General features: G+C 40.3%; 1 protein-coding gene across 2 annotated transcripts in view; it reads left to right on the top strand.

The window, feature by feature from the left end:
• The window catches only part of NR6A1 (nuclear receptor subfamily 6 group A member 1), a 198,585-nt gene that overhangs the window by 129,325 nt on the left and 52,106 nt on the right, over positions 1-17,154 (top strand). The gene's annotated exons all lie outside the window — the stretch shown is intronic.

The raw sequence follows: 17,154 nt of genomic DNA, 5'->3' as shown, positions 1-17,154 counted from the left end.
TTTTTTAATTTATTTACTTTTACAGAGAGAGGAAAGGAAGGAAAAAGAGAGGGAGAGAAACATCAGTGTGTGAGATACACTAGTCAGTTGCCTCTCGCGTGCCCACAATCCTGGCATGTTCCCTGACTGGGAATCTAATTAGCGACCTTTTGGTTCGCAGGCCTGGTGCTCAGTCCCCTGAGCCACACCCCGCGAGGGCAATTTTGAGAATTCTTTCTCCTTTTTTGTCATGCCACCATCTCTGCAGAGGGCTAACTGGGAAAAGGGACAAACAGACTCCTGCCACCCCCTACAGAGACAGACATTTTAATGGCACACTATGGATATTTCTGGACCTTTAGAAGTACTCTGCCTCGTGCTGGGTTCATAGCTCCCTTACTCTGGTTTTTATTACACTAAGAGTCTTCTGAGGTACCTTAGCACCCATGGGTTTATAAACTATTTCCAGGGTCTGTTTCTCTATGCATACAATCATGTAAAAATTGAACCCATTTGAACATTGTGCCTTGCCTGTTCAGGATCTGCATCTCAATGAGAAGGCCCCAGGAGCCAAGGTTGAGCTTAGTTTCCTGCTTTTTGGTTAGGTTTTTCCATGGTCTGACTAGAATTTCAAAACCATTTGTTTGTGGCTTTTTCCTAATAGCCTCTAACTTCTCTAGGTACCTAAATCCTAAGTATAATATAGGGTATGAAGACAAAAATAAACCCAAATAGGTTTTAATAGTCCAGGATTAGTAATTTGCTCACCATAGATCTTTTCTAGTTTATCAATTATTTGTAAGGCCTTTCTTTTCAGAAAATGTGATTTGGTAAAATTATCTCAGTTGTCAAGATTTAGTTCAAAGTGTTTGAATTAACAAATCAAGAGCCCTGATCTTCTTAGCAGTGATCAACAGAAAATGCCAAGGAAACGTTTGCTATGGTATTTTGCTTGTCTGAACTAATTTTGCATTTTTAAAATGGGAGTAAGGGAGGTTGCTCACATTATCGATCCAGTTTAGTGTGATGGACACAGGAGTTTTCACACAGAACCAGTTCTTCTCTACCGTCGTAGTCTGTACCTAGTCAAGAAGACATGCGTTGGTCATACTAGGCTTTTGTTGATTTCTTAGTTGCTTTCCTGGTTCTGGGGAGGCCTGGGAGACTGCAGATGCAGGCAGCCTTTTGTACTTTTTAAGGAATATAGTTGCTAAAAATTAATGATCTAGACAAAGGAGAGAAGGAGGGGGAAGGGAGAGGGAATGTTCCATATGGCTTATGGTTTGAATTTTATCTCCTGTCATTTCTCTGCAGTTTTTTCTGTACAAATTGAAGTATGGGATGCAGTTAGAATAATGCTCAAATTAAGTTTTTGAAATTTCAATTACCTTTCTTAGACATTAGAAGCATACATTGACTCCGCACCGTGTGCTGAGCATTTTATGAGCTACTGAATGGAAATTTTTGTTGCTTTTGGGAATTGGTGCGTATCCATAATGACCTCACTTTTAGCCAGAGTATATAAAGGGGGGATAACATCTTTTATGTAAGCTTTCTTAAATGTACATTTATTCAAAAAGTTGAAGAATTAAAAAACTCCTCTCCTCCAGTATTTATCTAAAGCGCGATCACTGTTGGATTATCCCCGGCATCTTGCAGTTTTGGCACATTCTTACTGTCACATTTATTGATTTAGTTGTGTTTCGGATCTGGGCTCTGGTTTCTTTACTTGCTAGCAGTGGCTACAGTCTAAGTATGTAACCTTGAGCTTGATTTTCCTTTTCTCTTTGGTCTACGGCCATACCACCCTGCACGCGCCCAGTCTCATCTGTCCGGGAATCAAACCTTCAACTGTTCGGTGTACAGGATGATGTTCCGACTAATTGAGCCACCTGGCCAGGGCTCCAAGCAATTTTCAATCCACTCTCTGTCACTATAGATTTGCCTTTTCTGGACATTTCATGTAAATGGAATCGAACAAGACGTGTTCTTTGTGTCTTGTTTCTTTAATTTAGCCTAATGATTCTGAGGTTCATCTGTGTCGTAGCACAGATGAGTAGTTTTCTCTTTCTGAATAGTATTCCATTGTGTGAATATACTGTACATTTTGTCTGTCCATTCACCAATTGATGGATATGATAGGCGTTATCAGAAGCACTGCTGCCATGAACATTCACATACTTTGTGTGGACACATGTTTTCTCTTTTGAGTTTAGATACATTTTTTAATTATAAAAGTAATACATGCTCGCCCTGAAAATATGAACGTATGAAACTTGGTAAATCAGTCACCCCCTTAATTATACTTCCCACAGGCGTTGATGGTAGTACTGATAGTTATCATCATCATCTGAGTGTTCTGAACGTTGGCTGTATGTTAGCACTGTGTTGCCATATCTGTAGGGCAGCAGTTTAATCCAGTTATATCTATATGTACGAGGTCTGTCTGCAAAAAGTCCAAGCACTGTTAATATAACAAGAATGGTTTGTGCAACATCAGTGTAATCTGGCAGCCAGTGGACTGGAATGCGCATGGATGAACAATGATGACTTCACCGTACTAGTCAGTGGGTACAGTAGACGCTGTTCAGTGAGCATGTGTACTGTGTGGCTGTCACATTCAAAATGACTGAGCTACGAATCTCTGCATCAAATTTTGCATGAAGCTTGAACATTCCTCCAAGGAAACTATTCAGATGGTCCAGAAGGCAGCAGCTATGGGCAACTGGTGATTGGCAGCTTCATTATGACAATGCACCTGCTCACGCATCACATCACATACAGAGTTTTTTTGTGAAACATCAAATTACCCAGGTGACTCAGCCCCGCTACAGCCCAGATTTGGCACGCTGTGACTTCTGGCTTTTCCCAAAACTGAAATCACCTTTGAAAGGGAAGAGATTTCAGACCATCAGTGAGATTCTGGAAAATACGACAGGGCAGCTGATGGCGATTGGGGGAACTGTATAAGGTCCCAAGGTGCCCACTTGGAAGAGGACTGAGGTGTCATTATCCTATGTACCATGTTTCTTGTATCTTGTATCTGTCTTCTTCAGTAAATATCTCTAATTTTCACATTACATGGCTGAATAGTTTCTGGACAGACCTCGTAAATATAAATATATATTTATATAATATATAGGTATATATGAAAGGATGAATGAAACAATCATTGGAAGTTGATACTATTTTTTTCCCATTGTATGAGAAAACTGAAATTAGAGGATTAAATGTAAAGTCATACTTCTAGTAAGTGGCAGAGTCAAAATTGAAACTTGGGCAATATGATGTATGTTCTGCTAGACATTCCAAAATTTATCATTTTTTAAAAAAACAAAAGTATATACTTATCTTATTCTGTAGCTTATTTCACTTATTTTGTCTTAGAGATTGTTTCATGGTAGGATTTATACATCTGTCTCATTATTTTTATGTAACCATTTATGGTTACATTGAATGGATAGGCCAGGATTTATTTAATTCATCTTTTGTGAATGGGCATTTGGTTACTTTTAATTGTTCTCTGCTATGAACAGGGCTGCATCAGATATACTTGGATAATGCTTTGCTTACATGCGGCATTCCTTTTGCAGCATAAAATCTGAAGTGGGATTGCCAAGCGAGAAGTTTGTGCATTTAGATTTTGGTGCTTTTAAATCCCACCCCCACACTCACACCGCAAGGGGGTAAATAATACCCCTCCCCCAATCTCCCTCACCTCTGCACTCAGGATATGAAACCCTATTTTTCCACCCTCATCAATGCTGCATTATCTCTGTAATGTGGGCTATGATACCAGTCATATAAATGTTCCAGCCAGGGGTGGTGGTGAGTAGCTTACTGTTAGTTTCCAGACTTTTGACTGGTAAGGATTTGGCCTTTACCTAGATCCTCAAGAGCTGCAGTATTGGAGTAGCCCAAACTGTAGGTCAGATTAATTTAGTATGACTCAACCTGGTTGATAATCTAAAATAAACACCGAGACCTTTCAGCTACAGTTGTTTCCATGTTCTTCAGCCTGTACCCTCACTCTCTGGTCTCCTGGTTACCTTTTGCCTCATTTCTGACTATAATATCCCTGCCTTACGCCCAGCTCAGTTTAAAGTGAAGTCAAGAAAAGGGGAATTGAGAACTTGGACATCTGTGATAGATAAGTGTGCTTGCCCTTTCTATTCTTTCCCTCAACAAAAACAGCCAAAGGGAGGCCAACAGCCTAATGCTGTGTCCTTTTAGCCTCTTCATGGGTAAGGCTCCAGTCATGTCTCTTACTCGCAGGATCCAAGTTGGCATGGTCTCTGTAGCCAGTGTAGCACTAGATACACGTGTTCAAGGGGAGGGAAAATTTTTATCACAGTGCCAGTAAAGGAGTCAAGGACACAGGAGTGGTCGATGTTTTTAGTTGTTAGTTGTGGGTGATCCCTGCCTGTCCTGCATGAGCCAAAGCCTACCACACCTTCCAGATCTTCGAAGCCCTGATTAGCACTGCCCTGTAGATTTTTGCCTTTGTCTTCTGACCACCCCTTTCCTCTCTACTCCCCATCCTGAGGCCCTTAGTCTGGAGGATGCTGCCCTCTGCTGGTGGACGGTAGGACAGCTACAACTTGGGATGGGTCTGATCACCAGGGGAACTAACTGACACAGATATATGGAGCCAGAGTTGTCAAGTTCTCCAGTCTCCAACTTTGTGAACCAGTCCTAAGAATTTTTGCTGTGAAAATGATTCAGAAGGTATTAGAAAATATGCAAGCACTGAGACTTTTGTTATAACATTATCTATAGTAGCAAAATAGTAGGTCCAGCACTTGGGTTTATACTTACAGCTGCTAAAATTGGCTATGTAAAAGACAACATGGAAGAATGAAAATATTTATCACAAAACAAAGATCAGGCAGAATATACCAATTGCAGTCATGGGGGATATCTCTTATGGGGGATAATGGCTAATCTGGAATACTCAAAAATAGTTGTCAAAGCTGGGATGATTTCCTTTGATGTCTCATTATACTGTTAGTAAAACAGTAAGCCCATACATTCCTATGGTATTGTTTACTCTGTCTTCTCTCCTGAAACAAATACTTGACATTTGAGTGGCTGCTACAAACATTTCTACGATGTGTAGTCCTCCTTTAGACCTAATTTCCTAGGACAGTAAGATGGTGCGTTGGGAAGCAACACTAAAACAGGCACCCCAGCTGCGACAGGGGTTTCCTGAGCAACCTCTTCACCTGGGGTTTCTCCTACACTAGAGGCGGCCAGCTAGAATGTAGACGTTAATGGGACGTGACAAGGACCCGACTTGCCTCCCTGTGTGGGTCCGTACTTCAAATGATGCTCAGTGGGATAGGTTATCTGATATTTTTGAGAATTTTCTTTTTTGTAAGGAGCCTTTAGGAGGGAAAGGAGCTTTTCAAAACACCAAAACTTCTGCTTTTTAAAACTAAGCACCTCGCCACACAACATTTGGGTGGGAGTAAAAAGTATTCATACGTCTTGATCCCTTTCATTGAACAAGTAATGTTACTCAGTTTTCAGTAGGGCCAGGACTAGAATGAGGCAAATGAGATACCCAAAGTATAAAATTTAAGAAAACAGTCATGCTTGGGCTCACATAAGTACGGGATCAGCCCAGTTTCTCAAACAGCTCCTGAGTACTTACTCTGTTAGGCCCTGTGCTCACATCTGGGGAACACATCATTCCTGGTGTGATGGGATAGATTGTTCGTTATCCTTTCTCAGACTAAGCCTGGACCTAGAGCCTAGGGACCCAGGGCTCTAGAAGCGGCTGTCTGATTGAGCAGGTTTTAGTAGTTAACTACTTGGCTTTCAGTGTGTGGGTTTAGCACACGGAGGAGTAGCCCACTAATGAGTTAATCCTCGAAAGTGTGATTTGCCCTTCAGATAGTCTGAGGGGTCCTGTGAAATCAACAGCGAATGTACGCATTTCTCTCAAAACCATTGCCAGTATGTCCTAGGTACCTACCTCCGACCCCCTGCCCCAAGGATATACTTTGCTGCCCCTTTGTTCCATTTCCATATGAGGATCTTAACACCAGCAGAAATGCCTACATTGTGCTGGAGATTCTGTCCGAATTGTTTGGGGGAGGGGGTAGTCAGGGAAGGCCTGTGCAGATGACCAGGAATGGGTTGTCCGCCTGCTTACTACTGCTGGACATCACCTTAGGCACATAGTGATGGAGAGAAGGGATGGCTGAATGATTGACAGCTTGAGTAAAATCCAGAATGAGTCTTGCAAAGTGACCAGCTGTGGTCAAAAAGTCTGGTCTCTTATTTCCTTAGTCGTTTTTCCACTTCCTGACTTTTCCTATATTGATGAATATTTGAGTTTCTTCCAGCTTTTAAAAATTGTAACATGTTTTAGTGATCATCCTTATCAGGCATCTTCGTGAACATGTGTGAGAATTTCCGTAAGATAGAGTAGTAAAAGTGGGGTCCTTGGGTCAAAGAGTGTGCGCAGTTTAAGTGTCGATAGATGCCGGTAAGCTGGATTCAAGCTGCGAATCAGCCACCAGTGTTGCATGAGCATTTCCATTTTCTCAGACCTCTCCAGCACTGAAACATTCTCAGCGTTCTAAATTTTTTGCCAGTTTGTTGGATGCTAAATGATATATAATAATTGCTTTAATTTGAGTTTTTATTAGTGATGTTTTCATTATTATTTATACTGTAATCATATTAGGGCATCTTTGCTTGGTCATATTCTTTGCTCATTGGGGAATTTGCTTGTCTTTTTCTTACTGATTTATAGGATTTCTTTGTGTTTATAAATATTAGTATGTGTTGCTATGTTTAGATATCTTTTCCTTTTGGAAGCTAGACACTTATACAAATCTAGTTATGATTATCTTTTTTTAGATGATGCCTGAGTTTTACACTATGCATAGAAAGACACCTTCCCCCAATAGTAAAAAATATATTCTTCTATTTTTTTATTCCAGTACTTTTCCAGTTAAATTCTTTGTGTATGTGATTACTTCTTTTATAGCTCATAAAAGAGAAATTTTATGGCTAAAAGAAAAAAGGATGAATTTTGAATTCAGAAAACTCAAAGCAGTGTGTCGTTTCGGGGATGATTACTTTGGATTATAAACTTGGAACCAAGGCTGCCCTCCTCCTGTCTTGTCTGTCCCAATTGATATATTTTTCTTATGTATCTTTTTAAAATACCTGTTATTTTTACTAAAAATAATAACCACTGGGCACTTCTGTTTATAAAGCATTTCCATATACATTCTAATTTGTCTCTCAGAATACTCCTGAGTTGGGACAGTAGATATAATAATCCTCGTTTATAGGTGAAAAATTAAGATTATATAAGTAATAAGTTACAGAGGTTTTTTTACTTCCGTTATTCTAGCTATGGCTCTTTTTAATTTACTATAATCATTCTTCCGTTGTTCATCTCTTTTAAAAAGATTTATGGTTCAGCATCTGCTTATAAGGTTTTGTAACCATAAGGGAACCAACAGTGAAGGGAGAGAAACCAGTACTCAAATCAGTGATTTGGAGCAGAAGGAAGAAATAAACATTCAACCAGAACAGAATGAAGAAATAAGAATTCAAAAAAAATGAGGAGAGCCCTGGCTGGTGTAGCTTAGTGGACTGAGCATGGGCTGCAAACCAAAGGGTCACTGGTTTGATTTCCAGTCAGGGTACATACCTGGGTTGTGGGCCAGGTCCCCAGTAGGGGGCGTGGAAGAGGCAGCCACACATTGATGTTTCTCTCCTTCTCTTTCTCCTTCCCTCCTCTCTCTCTAGAAATAAGTAAATAAAATCTTTATTTAAAAAAAATGAGGAGACGCTTAGGATCCTCTGAGACAACTTTAAACATTCCAATATCCAAATCATCAGGGTGTCAGAAGGAGAGGAGGAAGAGCAATAAATTGAAAACTTATTTGAAAAAAAATAATGAAGGAGAACTTGCCTAATCTGGCAAAGGAAATAGACTTCCAGGAAGTCTAGGAATCCTAGAGAATCCCAAAGAAGTTGGACCCAAGGAAGCACACACCAAGGCACATCATAATTACATTACCCAAGATTAAAGATAAGGAGACAATCTTAAAAGCAGCAAGAGAAAAGGAGACAAAGGAGTTCCCATAAGACTGTCAGCTGATTTTTCAAAAGAAATCTTGCAGGCAAGAAAGGGATGGAAAGAAGTATTTGAAGTCATGAAAAGCAAGGACCTACATCCAAGATTTCTCTGTCCAGCAAAGCTATCGTTTAGAATGGAAGGGCAGCCCTGGCTGGTATGGCTCAGTGAATTGAGTGCCAGCCTAGGAATGAAAGAGTCACAGGTTCAATTCCCAGTCTAGGGCACAAGCCTGGGTTGCAGGCCAGTCCCTAGTAGGCGCAAGAGAGGCAACCACATATTGATGTTTCTCTCCCTCTCTTTCTCCCTCCCCTCTCTAAAAATAAATAAATAAAATCTTTATCTGCCCTTCCATTGTTTTTTTTTTTAAGTGCTTCCCAGATAAGTTCAAGTTAAAGAAGCTCATCATCACCAAGCTTTTATTATATGAAATGTTAAAGGGACTTATCTAAGAAAAAGAAGAAGATCAGAACTATTAATAGTAAAATGACAACAAACTCAAAACTCTCACAACTAAACCTAAAAAACAACAAAAACAATCTAAGCAAACAACTAGAATAGGAACAGAATCACAGAAATGGAGACCACATGGAGGGTTATCAATGGGGAGGGAGAGAAAGGAGCATGGGGGAAGAGGTACAAGGAATAAGAAGTATAAATGGTAGGTGCAAAATAGACAGGGGGAGGTTAAGAATAGTATAGGAAATGGAGAAGCCAAAGAACTTATATGTATGACCCATGGACGTGAACTAAGGTAGGGGGATGCTGGTGGGAGGAGGGGTGCAGGGCAGATGGGAATAAAGGGGAGAAAAAAATGGGACAACTGTAATAGCACAATCAATAAAATTACTAAAAAAGTTAAAAGAGAGTCTTAAAAGCAGCAAGAGAAAAGCAGTTAATCACCTTCAAGGGAGTTCCCTTAAGACTGTCAGCTGATTTCTCAAAAGAAACTTTGCAGGCTAAAGGGATTGGCAAGAAGTATTCAAAGTGATGAAAAGCAATGACATACAACCAAGATTACTCTACCCAGCAAAGCTATCATTTAGAATCCAAGGACAGATAAAGAATTTCCCAGACAAGAAAAAGCTAAAAGAGTTCACCACCAAACCAGTATTATAGAAAATGTTAAAGGATCTTCTTCAAGATCAAAAATATGAACAATAAAATGACAACAAATACATATCTATCAACAATTGAATATAAAAGACAAAATAAGCAAGCAGAACAGAAATAATCATATGTATATAGAACATTTGGTGGTTGCCAGATGGTAGGGGGCTTGGGAGAGTGGATGAAAAAGGTGAAGGGATTAAGAAGTACAAATAAGTCGTTACAGAATAGTCATGGGGATGTAAAGTACAGCACAGATGAATAGAGTAGCCAAAGAACATATGTGCATGACCCATGGACAACGGTGTGGGGAGGCCTGGGGAGAGGGAGACAAAGGGGGGGGGGACTGGGACAACTGTAATTGCATAAACAATAAAATATAATTAAAAACAAGTAAATAAACTCAGACCAAAAGAGAAGGGACTCAAAAAGAGCATGACAAATTAGATCAGTCATTCAGCATCTATCAATGGAATACTTTGTTGTTGCTACATGTAAGCTTTACAAATTGTAATTATGAAATCACAATACATATTTAATATATATTATACAATATATTAAATAGTATATAGTTTTAAAATATTTGAATAATATTGAATAACTGGCAAATATAACATGCTGAGTGAAAGAAAAAACTATGTATATAATATGTATAAACTGTAAAAAGAAAAGTATGTACACATAAAAAGAAAAGATGGCAGGAAATGGACCAAAATGTAACTGATATTATTTGCAAGTCTTTTAAGGTAGTGGGATGAAAGTGTTTTTCTTTTACTTTTTTATTTTCTGGATTTTTCTGAACAGTTTTCTACTGAACATACATTACTTTATAATAATAAGAGAAACATTGTTCTAAATAATATCAACTATAAGTTTATTGAGAATTTACTGAATATGCCAGGCATTGTGTTGAGTATTTTTCATAAGATTCTCTCTCTCAGTTCTCACAGAGATTCTTGGGGGTAGGCACTGTTAACTCATTTCAAACTTACCTATTTATTTCTGATTTTAGAGAGGGGGGAAAACACCGGTTTTGTTGTTCCACTTATTTATGCATTCATTAGTTGCTTCTTGTACGTGCCCTGACCAGTGATTGAACCCGCAACCTTGAGGTATCGGGATCACGCTTTAGCCAACTGAGCGACCCAGCGAGGGCTGGTTAACCCACTTTATAGATGAGGAAATTAAGACCCAGGTTACACAGTTTGCCTAAAGTCACATAGCTTGTAAAAGCAGGATACAAAATTTGAATCTAGGTTTAACCCCAGAACTTGTTTGCTTACCTTCTTTATTCTCCTGTAAAAGAAAAATAAATAGCCCTGCGTGTGATGAAAGGATGTGGTTGAGTCCCAGCTCCAAGGTGTCCTGGGACAGTATGGAAGGTCTTTGTCCCTTGCTCTGGAGTGTGTATCCCAGCCGCTGATATCTCTATTCCCTTTACTCAACATGTTTAAAGGTCAGGCTTGTAAAAATCTGAGTTCCAAAGCCCAGAATTGGGTCCTATTTCAGGGTTCACTGGAGGGGAAAAGCAGATGAATGAATGCACACAGCGAGGCCGCAGGTAGGAGGAAGGCGGAGGGAAGCAATCTCTCCTCTCCTCAACCTGCCAAGCAACAGGGGGTTGACCCTGCTGACGGGAACAGGGCCGAGGCCTTCAGGGTTAGACAGGCTGCCCGTGGGAGAGTGAGGGTGCGAACGGAACGGTCCTGGGGTTTGTGCGCCTCTGTCACTGACGTGTGAGCGCAGCACTGTGTCGAGTTGTCAAAGGTAATTTTAGTTCTTTGATCTGTATACTTATTTAATCAATAACCCTGTGGAATAACTCTTCCCATTTAACAGATATGGAGGCTGGGAGCTCAGGGAGTTGATGAAATTGTCCAAATGTACAAAATATAGTGTAAGTTGTATAGCTGGTATTTGATTTCAAATTTGTCTAATTCTAAAGCATGTAATTTCAGGCTATTTTTTTTTTTTAGCTTCTTCTGTAGAATGATGGATTCTTTGGAAGCCTAGGCCTTTTTAAAAAAGAAAAATTATCAAACACGAATCAAGTACCATCTTGTTGTAGGTTCTGTGGGAAGGAAGTACCAGGAAGACAGAGATGAATCAGATCTTGTCCCCAGTCTTGGGAGCACTCACAGACCCGTGGCAGGCAGGCACACAAAGGGATGAAACAGTAGAAATTGATAGGACTGGAACCTTCAGGGCAGGGAAGAATTGGAGGTTCTTTGGAAATTAAATAACTCATGGAAGCTGGCCAGGCAGAAGGAACAGCACATGCAAAAGCACACCTGGGACACGGCAGGTAGCGCTGTGTGTTGAGAGACAGGGGGAGTGGAGCCAGCGGCTCAGTCAGGAAGGCCCTTGTAATCTTCAGAAGGTGCTTTATTCCTTCCTGACAGATTTAAAGTGTCCTGGTTTTATTTGAGTTTTAGAAAGTAGCCAGAGTAGAGAATGGATTTGGGGGAAAGATGGCAGGGGGAGGAAAGACATGTAGAAAAAAGTAATAGCTAACAAGGTAGACCTACGCATGTTAATCAAAAGATCACCAGCAACGTGTGCTTCCTCACTGATACAGGAGCTTGGCAAATGGCATATATTGGTCAAAAATCTTTTACTGACAGTTCTGGGCCTTCATTATCGGAAGTCATCGTCAGGTAGGCTCACAAATCAGAACAAAATAGATAAAATAAAGGGCCCAACACATAAAGGACTCTGGAGTGAAGTTTTGGGGGTAAAAACTGCTTCTGAAGTAAGACAAAAGAATTAGAAAATGTGAAAATGAAGTAAAATATGAATGTGCCATTGAATTTAATGAAATAAATGTACCACAACCCACCCACCCACACAATACACACTCACTGAGAACCTTTTAATTGCTTTAGCATATTATGAATGCCTATATAACCTAAATCTAAGGCTAGACCCTGGGAATACAAGTACCAAGGCTTGGCTCTTTGAGTACATTCAGATTAATAAAGAAGATGGAGCTATAAAATAAAAATACTAGGTGGTATATACTATCATGGTATATTTTAGGGATTGAGGCAGAATAGAAGAAAGACATGATTTGACTCTGTCTGATTTGAGGGCTGGGAGGATGGAGTCTTAGAATACCTTGCAGTGGCTGTGATACTTAAATTGAGTCCAGGAAGATGAGTAAGTGGTAATGGCAGCTATGAGGAAGCAGTTACCCAGGCAGATGGATGCAGGTGGGTCCGCATTGCTCAAGTGATGAGTGCGTCTGGGAGCGGTGGTAAATGAGGCTGGAGAGATCAGCAGGGGCTGGTGCTAAAGCGCCTCGGGGTGTGGACCTTTGTATTTTAGATGCCTGGGAGCCATTGACTGGGCACAGTGATATCATGCAATAGTAATTCAGGGTCTTTATCTTGGAGGAGTTAATTGTAGGCGGAAGTCACTGCCTGTGTCATCTGACTTTTTTCCCTCTAAATCAGGCAGATGGGTAGATAGGCAAATGAAACCGCTTAAGTCAGGACTCAAGCCAAAGTTCATCTGGAAAATACTGGACTTCAAGTGGTCTTCCTGTTTAGTCACACCAAAGGAGAAAGGCTGTCGGTCCATTTGCCCTACCCTGAAATCTCGCTTTTTACAACTTTTTTTTTTAACTTGTTTTGTACATGTTGCTTAACAGCAGTTTGAAATGTTGCTGTATTCAGGGTTATAATGTTTATCTGCATTCGTCTCTGGGCTGACCTAGATTTTTTATTGTGAAGGGATGCCAGATTGGGATGATGGAGTCCAACTTGCTCCGACCTCCCAGGATATGTAGTAGTTGGTCGCATTTGTGTTTATATACTGTATATCTGGTTCTTTTCTTTTTCTTTTCATTCAAAAGTGACTGACTTATTTATACTATAATCTGTTCTTGATTGTGACACTTTAAAAACTCACACACAAAATCTTTACTGGGAAATTTACTAATGGAGGGAAGGCTTACTTTTTCCAGGTTCTTCCGTTTGTGGGTGGAAACTTGTCTTTTTATTTATTTAATTTTAGAGAGGGAGGGGAGGAAGAAAGAGAAGGAGAGAAACATCAATGTGTGGTTGCCTCTCATGCGCCCCCTAGTGGGGACCTGGCCTGCAACCCAGGCATGTGCCCTAAGTGGGAATTGGACCAGTGACCCTTTGGTTCACAGGCCAGTACTCAATCCACTGAGCCACACCAGCCAGGGCAGGAAACTGATCTATTTTTTTTAATGTTTTTTATTTATTTATTTTTAGAGAGAGGGGAAGGGACAGAGAAAGAGAGGAAGAGAGAAACATCAGTGTTTGGTTGCCTGTCACATGACCTCCATTGGGGACCTGGCTGGGGACCTGGCCCGTAACCCAGGCATGTGCCCTGACTGGGAATCAAACCGGCGACCCCTTGGTTCACAGCTGGCACTTTTAATCCACTGAGCTACACCAGCCAGGGTGGAAACTGATCTATTTAAATACCCTAGCCATATTTATATTTCCTTGATTGTCTCAGAAATGTCTTTTCACAGTTGATTTGTTCAAATCAGGATCCAAATAAGGTACATACATTTCATTGGGACACATATATTATATACGTAATACATATTATACACATGTATTATGTATGTTTGTGTGTGTGTGTTACTCTTCTGCATACAGATTTAATTCCTGACTTTGTAGCATAGGCATTAAAAAGTCTTTTGAGGTTTTCCGAGTTCTACCCATTCCTTTGAGCCCTGAAACACCTCTCCTATCTACTTGGGGAACGTGAGGGTTCTGCTCAAATGTCCTGCCCTCTCTGTGGCATTCCACTCCAGTCTAGCGAATTGTTCCTTCATCTGTTTCCCTCACAGTAAGTACTTACCTTTTTTACAGTGCTCATAAGATCATATTGTCATTTATTTGTTTAGCGCATTTGTACTGGACTACAAGTGAGTCAATATGGAGGGGCGGAAAATGAAGCTGGAGAGAGAGCAGATAGTTAGCACCTCCAGGGCAAGGGTGACATAAAATTTATTTCTGTCACCTCAGCCAGCATAGTGCCTAACTCATGGGAGACACTCAGCAAGTATTTGTAGAATTGGATTTCTTTTTTAAACCTAGTTTCTAGAATATTTTCAATTTAAAACTTAGCTGTTTTTAGTTTACTGAACTATGAATGCCCCTTTCCAGCTACAGGAATAGAAGGCAAATCTGGAAATTATATCAGAGTATGTTCTTTGTTGTTTCGTTTTTTTTCTCCACTTAGGGGGTTTTCTTGTTAGTCCCACAATGTGAACTTCATGTGGCTATGTTTCATTATCCCTGTTTAGTTACATTAAACTCTGTCCCTTGCTATAGGGAGAGTCTGTACCAAGGATCTGACAGATAAGAACCAGAGAGCTTGGGCTCTTATTTTTTGTAGTTTTCAAGGTTAAAAAGGATTTAAGACATTTTCTGCATATTTCTGGTTTTCTAAAATGGATAGTTCCCCTCCATCAGAGTGATCATATAGCTTTCACTTTGCATTGAAACTTGTTAGAAACAAATAAGGTTGCAGTGATTCCAGCAATTGTGTGGCCACTACATATGCTACCTTTTGTGTTACATTGAAGGGCTAAGCATATTATTACATCTTGATGCCCCCCGTCGCTTCAAAACCTGCAGTCTTCTTTGAAAACTGCCATTTGAATAAACAAACAAATGGGAAATAACCATGACTAGTAACATCTACAGACTATTTTTTCTGTCCAAGATACGTGGTATAATGAAAGAAATGAGGGACTGAGATGTTTGGTTTTCTTCTCAGGTGGTCTGATGACTCCTTCCTCTTCCTTCCTTCCTTCCTTCCTTCCTTCCTTCCTTCCTTTCTTTCTTTCGCCCTCAGTTTCCCCAAATTATATAAAGATTTTATATCTTTAAAATAAAAGTGGAGCCAGTCTCTTACAAGGTTAACTAAGGTTCCACCATTCACAATTGGAACTCGGAGTTTGAATTCTATTAGATATGCAGTATGCAAATGCTGCAGATGTTGGTTGGATGCAGAATTTTGTTCATCTGCTTTTCTCTACAGTACAAAGTTAATATTAGCAAGTGGAAAATGTGCTGATTTCTTATTTCCTTTTCTCCTCTTCCTACTACTCATAAATTCCGAGAATCCTTTTAACCTTTTTAAAAGATTTTTTCCTCTCCAGTTTGTAACAATCTTACCGTGAGCCCTAGTTGGGATTTAGAGTTAGTCTTTTGTGTTCGTGTGGTCGATAAGGTACATGTCATGTTCTCTTCCCCCTCCCCTCAGTAGAGCCTGTGAGGGGCCCTTAAAAACCTGTGGGACTGAGGATGCTGAAGAAATATGACTCTGCACAAAGATAAGACTTACCCGGCCTCTTAAACTGTATAAAAGATTTGTTCTCAGGCTTACGGGGACATCAAGGATTATTGCTAAGACCCACCCTTAAAAAAACCAAGGGCTCTGCTTCAGTCTTGATACTAGAAGCCAGACCAATAGCTTCCCATTTCATTTTTTCCTCCAAAGAGTGGTTCCGTAAAGCAGAGGCTTTCTCTACTTCTGTTGAGTGTAGGAATTGGGTTCAGATAAACCTGTGTCCTTCAGAGAAACAGGGAACTGCCCTTCGAATGAGTATTCCCAGTTGAATAGCTTTTTGCTAATGGACTTTCCCCTTATTCAGCACCCCCTCATTCTATTTATAGTCACTTTACAGAAATTATAAGAGCTACATTAAGTTCCACAGGGATTGAGACAAAAATATTAATCTCTTGACTGGATAGGAGTTGGGGTAGGAAAGCTGGTTGATGTTTGGGGTGAGGTGTGTGGTGGCAGTGGCAGAACATTTATTTTTAGACAGATAAATTACAGCCTTTTCTCCTTCTCTAAATCATTGGTCACTTTCTTCTTAGGTCCTACTCTGTAAGATGACCCTAATGCTCTCTATTGGTTGGGAAAGCCCTCTAATAACAGCGGTAGCAATATTCGCCATTCAGTTGTACGGCTGCCAAGTGACAGATTCCACTCCCACCCCAAGAAGGTCTCCTTTTCTCTGGAACACTGCTGGGAAATGTGCCTGGCTTTTCAGTTAGTCCCACGGCTAGAGTAAAAGGGAGCTTTCATAGGATGAAACACTTTGTGCATTTAAAAAGCATTTATCCCCAGGAACCAGTCTCTCTCTGGGCCATCCCACCTCCCGAGTGGAACTTGCCCTCTTACTAGGTTCTGACATCTGAGTGGATAGCTGGATGTTTGGCATCATGTGCTGTTAGCATGTGACTCAGCTTTGCCTTCCTGTTCGGCTGTGTGGCAGGGTTTGAACAGTGTTCTGCATACCTGGTGTGACGCACTTTGTCACGTATTACTGGTACTGCTCAGGAAGCAGGGAGACATTGCTTAAGATCTTAGGAGTTGTAAAGGAATGAAGCAGGAAGCTTGCTTAAAGATTTAAGAATTTGGCTGGGGGCAGTGGGTGGAATGTCTAACCTTTGCTTTCTAACAGGATTTTTGCAGGCCTGGCTTCCTTTCTCCACATTCTTTCAGACCAGTGTGTATAACCAGAGCATAGAGATTAAGTGAACCCAGAGTTAAAGTGAACCCTGCAAATAACTCAGAGCTCCAGGTTGTAATTTTCTCAGAAAAATTTGCCTTGTCATTGTTTATTATAATGACAAAAGGCAGGGAATCCCCTCCTCCCCCCTCCCCCCTTCCCTAAACACATGCATACCACGGAGTTTCTGTTTGTCTTTTCCTTGTGCCAAATGTTTCAACTCTTAAATTTTCTAATCCAGAGTATAGAATAGTTCTTGAAAGGAAGAGGGGAGGGGGGAAAATCCCACATATTAGAACTTTCTAAAATTAAATGAAAACCAGGTCCTTCTAAAATGTTCCCTTTTAATTTTAGAAGCTCAGCTTAAAGAACATCAGAGGAGTATTTCCTGTTAAATGTTTCCATTATAGTTTTCAGAGAGACATGCTAGGCACTATTGTTAACT

The sequence above is a fragment of the Phyllostomus hastatus genome, unplaced genomic scaffold, assembly GCF_019186645.2.
Source record: "Phyllostomus hastatus isolate PE091 unplaced genomic scaffold, TTU_PhHast_1.1 phas_contig_495, whole genome shotgun sequence".
NCBI lineage: Eukaryota > Metazoa > Chordata > Mammalia > Chiroptera > Phyllostomidae > Phyllostomus > Phyllostomus hastatus.
This window is presented reverse-complemented; position numbering and strand designations above follow the sequence as displayed.